The sequence below is a fragment of the Peromyscus eremicus genome, chromosome 6 (genome assembly GCF_949786415.1).
Source record: "Peromyscus eremicus chromosome 6, PerEre_H2_v1, whole genome shotgun sequence".
NCBI lineage: Eukaryota > Metazoa > Chordata > Mammalia > Rodentia > Cricetidae > Peromyscus > Peromyscus eremicus.
The window spans coordinates 116363557-116375730 of NC_081421.1; the positions used below are offsets into that span (position 1 = coordinate 116363557).

Genomic DNA, 12174 nt, shown 5'->3' on the forward strand with positions numbered 1-12174 from the left:
GTTGTACAGCACCTATAAAACCGAGTTTAACAAGAAAGTATCTAGACAATTGGCAAGTCGCACTTGCAGCATTAAGATGCCAGGATCATTCATCCATTTGTTTGTTTGGAGACCTTTCATCTAGATGAGTGGTTCTCAACCTTCCTAATGCTGCGACCCTTTAATACAGTTCCTCATGTTGTGGTGACTCCCAACCATAAAATTCCTTTGTTACTACTTCATAACTGTAATTTTGTTATTGTTATAAATCATCATGTAAATATCTGTGTTTTTCTGATGGGACCCACAAGTTTAGAACCACTGATCTAGATCCTGTCTGCACAATCAGAAGAGTATGCAGTAAGTAGCCCTTCCTGCCAAAGGGGATTTTTCCAAGCACTGCTACCAGCAGCCCCCACTCCCCATCAAGGCAGTGAATGAGCAATGCCTGCAAGAGTCTCTGCAGTGAATGAGCGATGCCTACAAGGGTCTCTGCAGTGAATGAGTGATGCCTACAAGGGTCTCTGCAGTGAATGAGTGATGCCTACAAGGGTCTCTGCAGTGAATGAGTGATGCCTACAAGGGTCTCTGCAGTGGATGAGGGATGCCTACAAGGGTCTCTGCAGTGGATGAGTGATGCCTACAAGGGTCTCCGCAGTGACTGAGCAATGCCTACAAGGGTCTCTGCAGTGGATGAGCAATGCCTACAAGGGTCTCTGCAGTGAATGAGCGATGCCTACAAGGGTCTCTGCAGTGAATGAGCGATGCTTGTGTGGTAGTTCCCTAGACTTTAACTGTTGAAAGGCTTGGATAAAGCAGGTTTCTGACCCCTTCCTGCAGACCACAGTCTACTTCTTCCCTTCTCTTGGTTGGTAGTACATGTGCATATCATTCACACCCATCTTTTTTCTTTCCCAGGCTGACAATTATCCTTGCACAAGCCCAGATCAACACATTCAGATTTGTTGACTCTCTCCATTTGAATAGAGAACACTTCAGATTCAACAAGGCCCAAACAGAATTTTTGTATCTCTCCACACTTATGGTCTGTGCGTACATGTATGTGTGCAAATCAGAGGATAACTGAAGGAGTCCGGTTTTTCCCTCTACCATGTGAGTCTAGAAATTGAACTCATGTCACAGACAAGCTTGGTGGCAGCTACTTTACCTGCTGAGCCTAAGGTTGGCTTCTTCTGAGGTGTCTCACCTCGCCTTGCAAATAGACAGTTTCTCTTACTGTCCTTGCATGATCATGTTCCTTTGTGACTGTGTTCTATATTCCTTTTCTTGGAGAACACCAGTCATGGAGGTAGAGGCCCACTCTAATGGCCTCATTTTAGTGGAGCCTGTTCTTACGGCTATATTTTAAACTAATTACCTTTGTAAAAACTCTGTGTCTAAATACAGCCACATTCTGGAACACTAGAGGTTTTCAACATGTCCACTTGGCAGGGACACCGCTCAGCAGGCAGTGTTCACCTTCTCACTTCAGCCTCGTACTGCCTATCTTTCTGCACCTTGAACAAGGTAAGCTTGTTCCTGCCTGAAAGCCTCTGCCGTGGCTCCTGGTGGTCTACTGACTGGCAGTAGGCTTGGCCCTTCTGGTTATTCTGGCTTCGACACAAGAGCCACATTTCCAGAAAGACTTTTCCTGATCGCTCGCTCATTTTATATCTCTTGAATTATATCTCTGTCTGGTACTTACTACTATAAGATATTTTTGTTTATTATTTATTTCCTGTCCCCCATTTCCCCATCAAAATAGACACAGTGTTCTTTTCTTTTTTGATATATTCTTGGTCTGATAATAGGACCAAGTATATTTAAAATAATGACTCAATATTTGTAGAGTTCCTAGGTAACTGAGTGAAAAAAAGTGGTGGATATGTGATTATTGAAACAAATAAGTGAAAGATACTTCTCTCACTGGGAAGTATTTAGAATAGAATGAATCTCCTCACCCTTGACATGTTATAAGGTTTTTTAGACATCATGACACTCTACGACTATACCATGGCTTAATAAATTGCATATTTTACCTTGTACATAGGTTTTTTATTGACATTTCTAGAAATTATGTCTAACTCACAAAGTTGTTCAGCTATTCATTCAATAAACATGTACAGAGAGTTGTCCAAGCCATTTATTACCTTGGCAGATTGTTCTAAAAGTTAGAGGAATACACAGAAAAAAATATCATCCATGACTGGAGCCTATTTTTTGGGGTAGGAGCAGAAATACATAGGAAGGAGTCTGAGACAGGAGACTAGCCATGAATTTGAGGTCAGACTGGACACAGTGAGTTGTAGGCCAGACTGGGTTACAGTGTGAAATTCAAAAGAAAAAAAATTTGTGGTGGGCATGTGTGTGTGTGTGTGTGTGTGTGTGTGTGTGTGTGTGTGTACGTGCATGTGTGTGCAAGGTGCCATAGTAGGTAAAGACACTGACTGTGCAGGCCTGAAGACCTGAGTTCAGTCCCTGGAACCCACATAGTAGACGGGGAGAAGCAAGTCCTGGAAGTTGTCCTCTGAGTTGCACATGTACACCACTGCCCCCCAAAAAACTTAATATTTAAAAACTGGGTGGGGGTTTTCTGGGACGTTTTAAGATCTACAATGTACTAATTGTGGACTGAAATTCAAGGTATTTCCCATACTTTAGATCTGTTTGCTTTTATGTTATAAATGGCAGTGTGCAACTTAACTGAATTCACACAAAATCATGGCATCTTGACTGCTGTATCTGTTGCTTGTTTTGGATGGCATGTATAGCAAACTTTTATGGTTCTCAGATTTCTGGAAAATTAGCTTAACATTGTAGCCACTTGTTATTTCCCCGATTTTAAAGTCACTGAATTGTGCAGGCCTCTTGCAGCTGACTCTTAATTCTGTTTGGCCTTTGGTGGTAGATCACAATTTTATTTGTCTTCCACAGGCGGAATGTCATGGCTCTTAGGCACTCACTACATGCATTGTGGCATTATCATCAACACGGAACAGGAACACTTGAATGTGAATGTTAGATGTCAAGAGAGCTGTTGAGACCAATGGCGTTCTCTTTGCTTTTCAAGTGGGAAGCCGAATGTCACTTGGAGCCTTTTTCCAGGAGATGGTCTCGGCATGACATCACAGTGAAAGGCCCTGGGAGCTGTTCAGCTTTGTAACTGTTCTGCTCCTGGAAGTGAGGAGTAGGTCTGTTTTATCCAAGTGGTCTTTCTTACCTCCATGCACTCTGGCCCCAGTGCTTTTCCTTGCTCGTTTCTACCCCTCTTTAATGCCTCAGACACCTGCAGATCTGTGCTGTGACGCACAGGTGAGTGCTAGACTCTCAGCTGGAAATTCTGCCTTTCAGAACTGCCACAGTTACACTTGATCTACAGAACTGAGGAAGCAAAATCCTAGCTATGGCTCATTTAGTTTTACAGATTACTGTTTGTGGGCTTACTCTGTTAGAAATATCATTTGCTCAACATTCTTATCAGCCTCTGAAACAGACAGTACCAGTTGAAATCACATCTTACAGAGTGTATAGTCCGTGTGACAGTGGGTGGGCCATGTACTTACAGAAAGGAAAACATCTCCCTTTAATAATTATTTCTGTACACAGAGTTAGTGTCTCTTAGTTAGGTGGTGGTCTGTTACTAACTCTTTGGATATTACTTGTCAATATTTTTTCATATAAATGAGTGAGAACTTTTGCTGTTAGCTACAGCTAATGGAAAATGCAAATAAAATTGATTAGGAAATAAAAGTCCTCATATAACAAAAACTGCAACATCCCAGGCTGGTAGATTCAGCCCTCAACAATGTCAGAGGCTGCAGATTCTTCCCATCTGTCTACCCTGTAACAGCTTGGTCATTGTACCAGTTCCAGGCACCACATCCATATAGACAACATCCAAAGGCAGGTGGGGGGTTTTGTTTCTTCCTATGGCTATAGGAACTACACAACGGATTTCCTGTTACTAGCCAAAACTGGGTCACTTGGAAAAGAGATGGGACTGACATGATTGACTTAGATTGGGAGGTACCTGGAGGGATATCTTGATAGCTGTGCAGTGTCATGCACTTAGAAAAAGAACTTAATAAATTTCACATGTAATTGATAATGGAGCATCTGTGCTACTAAAATCAGATGAGAGTCCAAGTTGCGATCAGTTGATGGATAGGTTCCTCAGTTCTGATTGACATAGATTCTAAGTTGAGAAGCAGGGGGTGGTGACGAAGATGGCCTTCTGCAGTTCTGTGTCTTAAGACAAAGACTCCATTTCCTCAGGGTACAAAGCAGAATCCTCCATATGGGAAGGAACTGGCTTTAATAGCACAGAACTCCAGGGGAAAGAACCACAGTGGTATCCAAGGTGTAATCTGGGGGAGGACTGAGCAGAAAAGGTAATTGGATCCTGAGTATCGGAGTACTGGAATGGAACTACTTAAGTCCTCCTCTCTTGAGAAGACTGGTCCTGAGAAATGGGTAAGGAATGAACCCAGTGTTGATGAAGTCTGTCTGTTGTGTGGATGTATGAAAATACAGAGGTTAACAAGTAAGAGGACCTCATTTTTCGTCTCATAGAAGATCTATCAGCCAGTGATTCACAGGTATGAAGAAACTGTGATGGACAGCTCCAAAAATAGAATATAGTTACCAGTTAATGTCAGGCCGACACTCACACACTTTCTTTTCTATCCAGCTAGTTCCTGTTTCAGCAGAGATCTTCTGTTCACCTTTGAGGGCTCCTATTCTCTTTTGGCTTTAATCCCATCTTTCCTCTCTCCATGTACTCAGCCTCTTGCTTCTGATTGAATTTGCTTAAACACCAGAAGACTTGACTCATAAATGACCATCTGGGCTGTTTTCAGTAAACTTAGTGGGAGGAAAATACGAGTACACATTTGCAACCACCAAAAGCAGTTTTGAGAGTACAACTCTTAGAATCTAGAACAGGAAGTGACCTCATCTTAAACTCTGCCCCCTCGTGTTACAAGTATAGGTACAGAGATGCTGAATGTTCCGCTTAATTTTTAGTGCTTGTCACTAGAAATAAATAGTAAGTTTAGAAATCCAAGAACTCAATGGAGGAAAGATGCAACAGATATTTAAAAGTCTGTGGGAAATGTTTTAAGAGAGCTTATTCATGTAATGGTTATTTTTAATAAAGATTCAGTAGGAGGGAAAATGAACTGTTTATACAACTGTTGTACAGATCAGTTTTTCTATAAATATGAGGAATTCCCAGAATAATCAGAAGATTGAATGACATTTATTTAACCCTTTTTGATGACTTGAAATAGTCAGTTATTAAATGTTTCCAGTCATACAGGCCATTTTTCTAATACAATAATTCCTTCCTTGATTTATTGGAGATTTGGGTGAGCTATTTAGAGTCTGGGAGTTAGCTAAGGCTAGATAGCCTACCAGCAGGGTTAATACCTAGTGTAAACATTTTGATTTCTTAACTTAAATGTCACTTCCTCAAAGAGCCCTTGTCTAAATGTGCTTGCCTTGTTTCTCAAACAGGAAGTATCCCTCACATGATATTATCATAACAACCAACTATATATGACTTGTGTGGTTGGATTTTTGTCACCACAAAGGCACCATGTGTGTATACAGATAAGTATATATGTATGTGTGTATATGACTGGGATGGGGCAATATCTATTTTTACTAAATGAAAAATCATTCATATTTGACAACTCCATACATGCATATAATGTAATTTGATCATTTTTTTCTGCTCCCTTACCCTCTCTCATCACTCCCCCACACCCACTGAGCTATTTCTTCTCAGTAGGTTGTACTCCTATATTCATGTCTTTGTTTAATTTGTTTGGGGACAATTTGTGATTCACTGAACTTAGTGTGGCTTGCATGAACATAAGTAGGGACATTTTTACTGCCATGTGGCAACTTAAGAGTGTCTGTCTACAGAAGTGAAGGAAATGACTTTCTCACCCTCAGCAGCTGCTAACAGCCTCTAGCTCTCCTGAGGGATGGGGCCTCATGAGACTCTCCCCGATCCATGCTGGAATATGTGAGGAGCCAAATCTTGTGCAGGTCACCACAGCTGCTGTGAGTTTGTGAGAGCAACAGCTGTGACATGTTCAAAGTCAGAATTTCACAGGATTTCCCCCATCTCCCAGCTCCAACATTGTGTATGTTTCCTGAACTTTAGAGGGGGAGCCATACCTGTTTTTAATGGTCACTGGCCACAATCTATCATGATGTCTAGCTCTCAACAAACATTCATTATTTCCTGAACTGAATGAGTAAAAATAGATTGGGGTGACCCAAGGTACACTTTGAAGACAGACAGACAGACAGTCAGACAGACAGACAGAAACACACACACACACACACACACACACACACACACACACACACTTTTCTTACTTTCATTTCTTTGGGCATAGGTTATACCACAACTCATTTTAGGTATTTTCTAATTTCACTGTATTTCAGTGAATTATAGACTAAAAAATTTTGTGTGTCTATGACCCCTGAACATAAAAAAATTGTTTTCTTGGGAATTTATTAAGAATGTCTTACAGATGGTATTCCATAGTCTAAGGAAACAATTTGGAAATAATCATATAATGTTCTTTTTGCTTCTAACCAAAGAACTCTACAAATACAGGCTTAACTAAATTCTGCCTACACTCAGAGTTCCCTGTATTCCTTTTCTATTGCTGCATAGTAAATTACCTAAGCATGGGCATATCTGTCTGTTATCTCAGTTTTTGGGGGTCAGAGGTTTAGGCATGGCGTATCTGGAATTTTTGTTCACGGTCACACAAGGCCAGAGTCAAGTGTCAGCAGGACTACATTCTTTCCAATCAGGAGACTTCATCCCCTTCTGAGTTGGTTCAAGTTGCCACTAGGACTTAGTTCCTTGTAGTTGTAGGGCCACCAACCCTGCTATGATGCTTATTGTGGGGTTTGTTTTCATTTTTCTTTTGTTTTCCTAGAGGACACTCAGAGCCCTCTTCTACAGGCCAGCCTCACTGATGTTCCATCTGGTCAACCTTGTGACTTAGAATCACTATGGAAACAAGCCTCTGAGCTGGTCTGTGAAGGAGTTTCTAAATCAGGTTAATGAAGGTGGACCCACCCATCCCATGTGCTAGGGCTCTAGACCAGACTAACTCTGAAGAAAAATACATTCTTCCTCTTTAAGTTGCTTGTTGTGGAATATTATTTTAACTATGTAAAGGTGTGTTACATTTATTTATATTGCAGAATATTTCTTTAACTGTGTGAAGGTGTATTTGCTTCTTCTGCTTTTGTTAACAATGTAAAGATGTGTTACATTTGTTTATGCTGCATTTGTTTAATTATATAAAGACGTGTTGCTGTTTCACTCTGCCTGCCTAAGGTACCTGATTGGTCTAATAAAGAGCTGAATGGCCGGCCAATAGGAGAGGGATCGGCAGGACTAGTGGGCAGAGAATAAATAGGAGGAGAGAGAGATGAAGAGAAGAAGGGAACAAGGGAGGAAGAGAGGTACACACCTGGGGCCAGAAGTCAGGCAGCCACCAGCCAGATGTGGAGACAGCAGGAAAGTAAGATATACAGAAAGAAAAACAGTTAAAAGCCTCAAGGCAAAATGTAGCTAAAGAAAAACAGATTAAAATAAGAGCTAAGCTAAGGCCGAGCATTCAAAACTAATAAGAAGTCTCTGTGTCATGATGTGGGAGCTGGTTGGTAGCCCAAAAGAAAAAGTCTGATACTGTTGCTTTTGTTGGGTATTTTATCCCAGCAATGGTATGGTAACTAAAAATAGCCTCTTGCTTTTTTTAGAAGAGAGCATCATAACATTTCCTGACTTCTCTCTAACTGTGAAAAGCCCTTTTAAGAGCCCCAGATTAGGTCAGGGCCACTCAAGCTAATCTCCCTCTTGATTAATTTGGTCATCTAAATTACATCCTCAAAATATCTTTCCTTGTTCTGTGCAGTGTAAGCTTGTCATGGGAGTGGTAGGCCCGCCCCATAGATTGGTCTTTTCCACTCACAGAGTATAAGTTTTCACAGGATATTGAAAGGTATAAAAAGCAGCAGTCTTAGAATTCCACCTGCCTCCTTCCCAATGTGGTAAAGACCCTCCTCATCTTTGCCAACTTATCATACTGTTTCAGGGATATTTGCAGTGTCTTGGTTTGGAGTATATCTGTGTGTTCATTTATTTTGATGTTTTTGTAACTTCATTGTGTTTAAAATACATTGTTGATCACTTAAAAACTTTTTTGTGCAAATAACTCCTCATAATTTGATAAGTGGAGTAGTAGCTCCCCAAATTTACTAGGTTTAGTTGGTGTGGTGCTTAGCAAAGCAAAGTTCAAAATTCAGGATCTTTAAAAACCAACCCCAGGTTGTCGTTTAGCCTTTGGGATGCCTGAGTCCACATTCTGTTCCAAATAACTAATAGTTAAGATACCCCCCATTTCTGAGAGAGCTTAGCGCCTCCCCACCCTGGACACTTTGATTTTTCTGGGGCTTCACAGGAGTAGACACCCTGATTATTTTTGTTAGCGATACAAGCTTCAGAGCACCCTAGAAGTTTCTGTCTGAGCTCTCTTGCATACTTGATATGTGAGTTTATCAGGCTGTTGACAATGCTCAGTTTCCTCACCAGTCAAAAAGAAACAATGCTAAGGTATCATCAGACTCAGCAGGTTGTAAGCACCTTCTGAATGAAGTATGCATTCTTCTTGAGGGCGCCAGGCATATAGGACAATGATATGTGTTTGTGATCATCATTACTAATTCCCTCCTGAAAGTAGAAGGTTGAAGAAGATTCCAGTGTGGCTTCAATTAGGAATGAAGGATGAATTTTGTATTAAACCTCTCTTTGATCTTTTGTTTTAATAATTTTGGTTAGTTTTAGTAATTTAGTGAACACATGTGGAAAAGCTAAGAAATCAACCACTGAACAAATCTAAGGCATCCCAAAATTGAAGGGTAGTGGTTAATGTGTGGATTGTCCTCAGTCAATGTTCCTAGTGTGGTTTGGACATTCCACTCATATTACTTAATGTCCTCAATCACTCTGTAACCTAACATCCTACAGTTCAAATACACAGAAATTCCATTTACCTCTGGTATGAAGACTATCATAGAATCTAAAACCCCCTTGGCCTATGGTCTTATAATACCAAATTCACTTAAATGTATAAAACTTGAGATTCTCAGTTCAACTGCTAATACGAGCTATACTGATTCTAGGGACATCGCTCTCACAATGCAGTGACTGAGCAATGAGAATGGGTTCACAAATGTTGACTCAGAAGTCAGTCAATCTCCCATAGCCTTGGTTTAACGCATGTGTAAAATAGGTATCTTAATGCCTCCCCTTGCCACCTTTTGGAATAATTGCAAACGTCACAGAATAATCTCATTTTATTGTCACAAGTTGTGTATCCCACTAAAACTTCAACTTTCTGAGTATGGGCTTTGCCCTTTTTTAAAAAAGAAAAATCTCTATAGTCTGATAAAAGGAGGTTGGTATCCACCCAGTGTTTGTTGAACTAAGATGTTGATCACATAGGAAAGTGTATAGGAATCCATGACACAGACAAAAGGCATTGACGTAAAAGTAGCCAAATGTACTAGACCAAGTGGCCACAACTGTGCCGATTATCAAAGAATATTAAAGTGGCATAAAGAAATGAAAATGTAGCCTCTCAAATGTTACCATGGATGACACAGTGTGGCTTTGATGCATCAGCAGGTCCCAAGCCAACTGTGCCCTGACGCACTAAAGGCATGACATAAGCTTCTCTAGTGGCTTCCTCAGCATTACCCTCCTGTCACACTTCATGTTAGAAGACACAACAAAAATCAGCAACCAGAGAAGAAAGGGAATCATCTCACCATCTGGGAAGCTATGCCACTGCTGCCGGAGACAGTGGTGTTAAGTGCAGCTTCCCATGGCTGTAACAAATGCTTGAGATGATCGACTTGTAAAGAGAGAAGGTTCATTTTGGACCACAGTTTCTGAGGTTCCTTCCGGTTCAGGATCAGCGGGTTCGTTTGGAGCCTTAACCCAGGCATGAGTGTGTAGGAGTGGTAAGAGTGTGTGCTGAGCAGACTTCTTACCCCATGGCTGGGATGAGGAAGAGGAAGGGACTGAAGTCCCAGTATCTCCTTCAAGGGTGCACACCCCAAAGTGCCAGGAGACACTCCCCCACCTTCCCACTAAGCCCAAACTCTTAAGCATTCTATTCCCTCCCAGGAGAACCACAATCTGGGAACCAGGGGCCTTTGCAGGACATTCTGAATCCAAAGTATAACGAACATGTGAAGTTGCTGGAGACGGCATAGGGCAGGACTGAGAGTGGAGCAGACATGCCAGCTCCAGACAGGTCAGCTCGTCCACGGTCGTGTCCATCAGAAGCGTGAAGGAGAAGGGAGGCTCCGCTGACAGAGGCTAAAGTGTATTCTGGATGAAGACAGCACAGAGTTGCCCATCATGCCTCTCAAGCCCATCCATAGCATCAAGAGCGAAGAAGTGAAACCATCTAAATCATGTCGCTAAGAATGCCCAGCGGAGGTCAACTATGCCCAGGGTCCTCTAGAAAATACTGACGCCGAATAAAACCCAGGCCATAAGTTGAGGTCATATGGTGAGCTATTCTGAATGTAGCTTCCCCGGGCAGTGCTGTGAGGTTTTATGTTTAATTTGTTTTTACTTTATGTTAGGGAACATTTGGGGGCTTGGTTTGTTTGTATTAAGGCAAGAAAAGGAGGGTTGCTGTTAAAAGATTCTGTATGGTGATGAAAGTCTGTATTTGTGTCTTTTCTTTCCTTTTGAAATGTAGCCAGGATTGAAACCAATAAATGAGTTACTTTAGAGTGAAATAATAATAACACAGAGTGTGGTTTCTGAGATCGGGGTGCCAGGCACTGATCCAGGTGCTTCCAATGCATGGTCCCATTTGTGAATCACATAATCTCGTGGCAGAGAAAACATTACCCCTATACAGACCAGGATCCAAGGCTTTGAAGATGCCATTGATCCCAAGTTGTATCACTTCTTCATAGCAGTTTTCAAATTCCTGGTAAGGCCATGAGGGCGCCAGAGAATTGAAGAGGCAAGATAAGATGATGATGTAGTATGACGGGACAGATGAGGGGCCAGAGTGGGAGCTGTAGAAGAAGGTAAGAAAGGTAAAAAGGGGATCCAGGCACTGAGAAGGGGAAGGAATTCTCTAGACCGAGTGGATCGTTTAAAGTGGCCGTGTGCCCATAACCTACTCACAACGTGTTTTCATGTCTGGTGCCCTTTTGTGGGGTTGTGTAATGAACAGTGTTAACTGACCTAGACAGGATCTGGAGTCATGTAGGTGACAAGATGGGGTGTTGGGGGGGGGGGGTGCTGTGAGGGATTATGCTGACTAGGTTAGCTGAAGTGGGAAGACCACACTGAACGCAGGCATGCACACCAGGGCAGGGCCATTCCCTGGGTCTGGATCCAGGGCTGCAGGACAGTAGGAAGTTAACAGCAGCCTCTGCGTCCTGCTGCTGTGACCTCCCTTCCATTGTAAACTGTAACCTCCAACTGTGAGACAAACTTAGTCCTTTCTCCCTTAAGCTGCTGAAGGTGGGGATGGCACAGCACCAGGAAAGGTTACTGAGGAGATTTTTGGTGGTGGTGGTGGTGGTGGTTGGTTTTGATGCATTGGGTCTCTTTTTTTGTTGGCAGTTGGTTCGTTTTTTAATCAGGGGGAATTTCTGTGTGTAACCCTGGCAGGCCTAGAACTTCACAGGTAACTTAGACTGACCTCAAACGCACAATCCTCCTGCTACATAACCCTGAGTCTGCCTCTAGAGTGCTAGGATTTAAGACAAGAGACATGGCTTCCAGGCTTGGATGCTTCTTTGAGTCCTGTGGGGCATCCACCTCCCTGGTGGTGTGGTACCTGCTGAAGGTTAGCTCAAAGACTAGATTACAAGAAATGGGCCTCATCACACAGCTTCCTGGAGCTGGGAGGATATAAAATCTGCGAGGTTTTTGACATGAACATCTCCTCGTTGTAGTGCTCTTTCTCTGAGTTGGCTTTGTGGGAAGAATTGCTGTTTTATTTTTGGGAACGCAGATGGAATCTGTCGCGCAGTTGTGAAACATGGAAACTTGTCTGAATTTTAGGAAAAGCAGCAGCTTTTTTGCTCGTGGGTCAGATTCGCAGCCCAAGTGTC

General features: G+C 42.2%; 1 protein-coding gene across 1 annotated transcript in view; it reads left to right on the top strand.

The window, feature by feature from the left end:
* Positions 1-12174, top strand: part of Ddah1 (dimethylarginine dimethylaminohydrolase 1) — a 123335-nt gene that overhangs the window by 74598 nt on the left and 36563 nt on the right. The window lies entirely within an intron of this gene.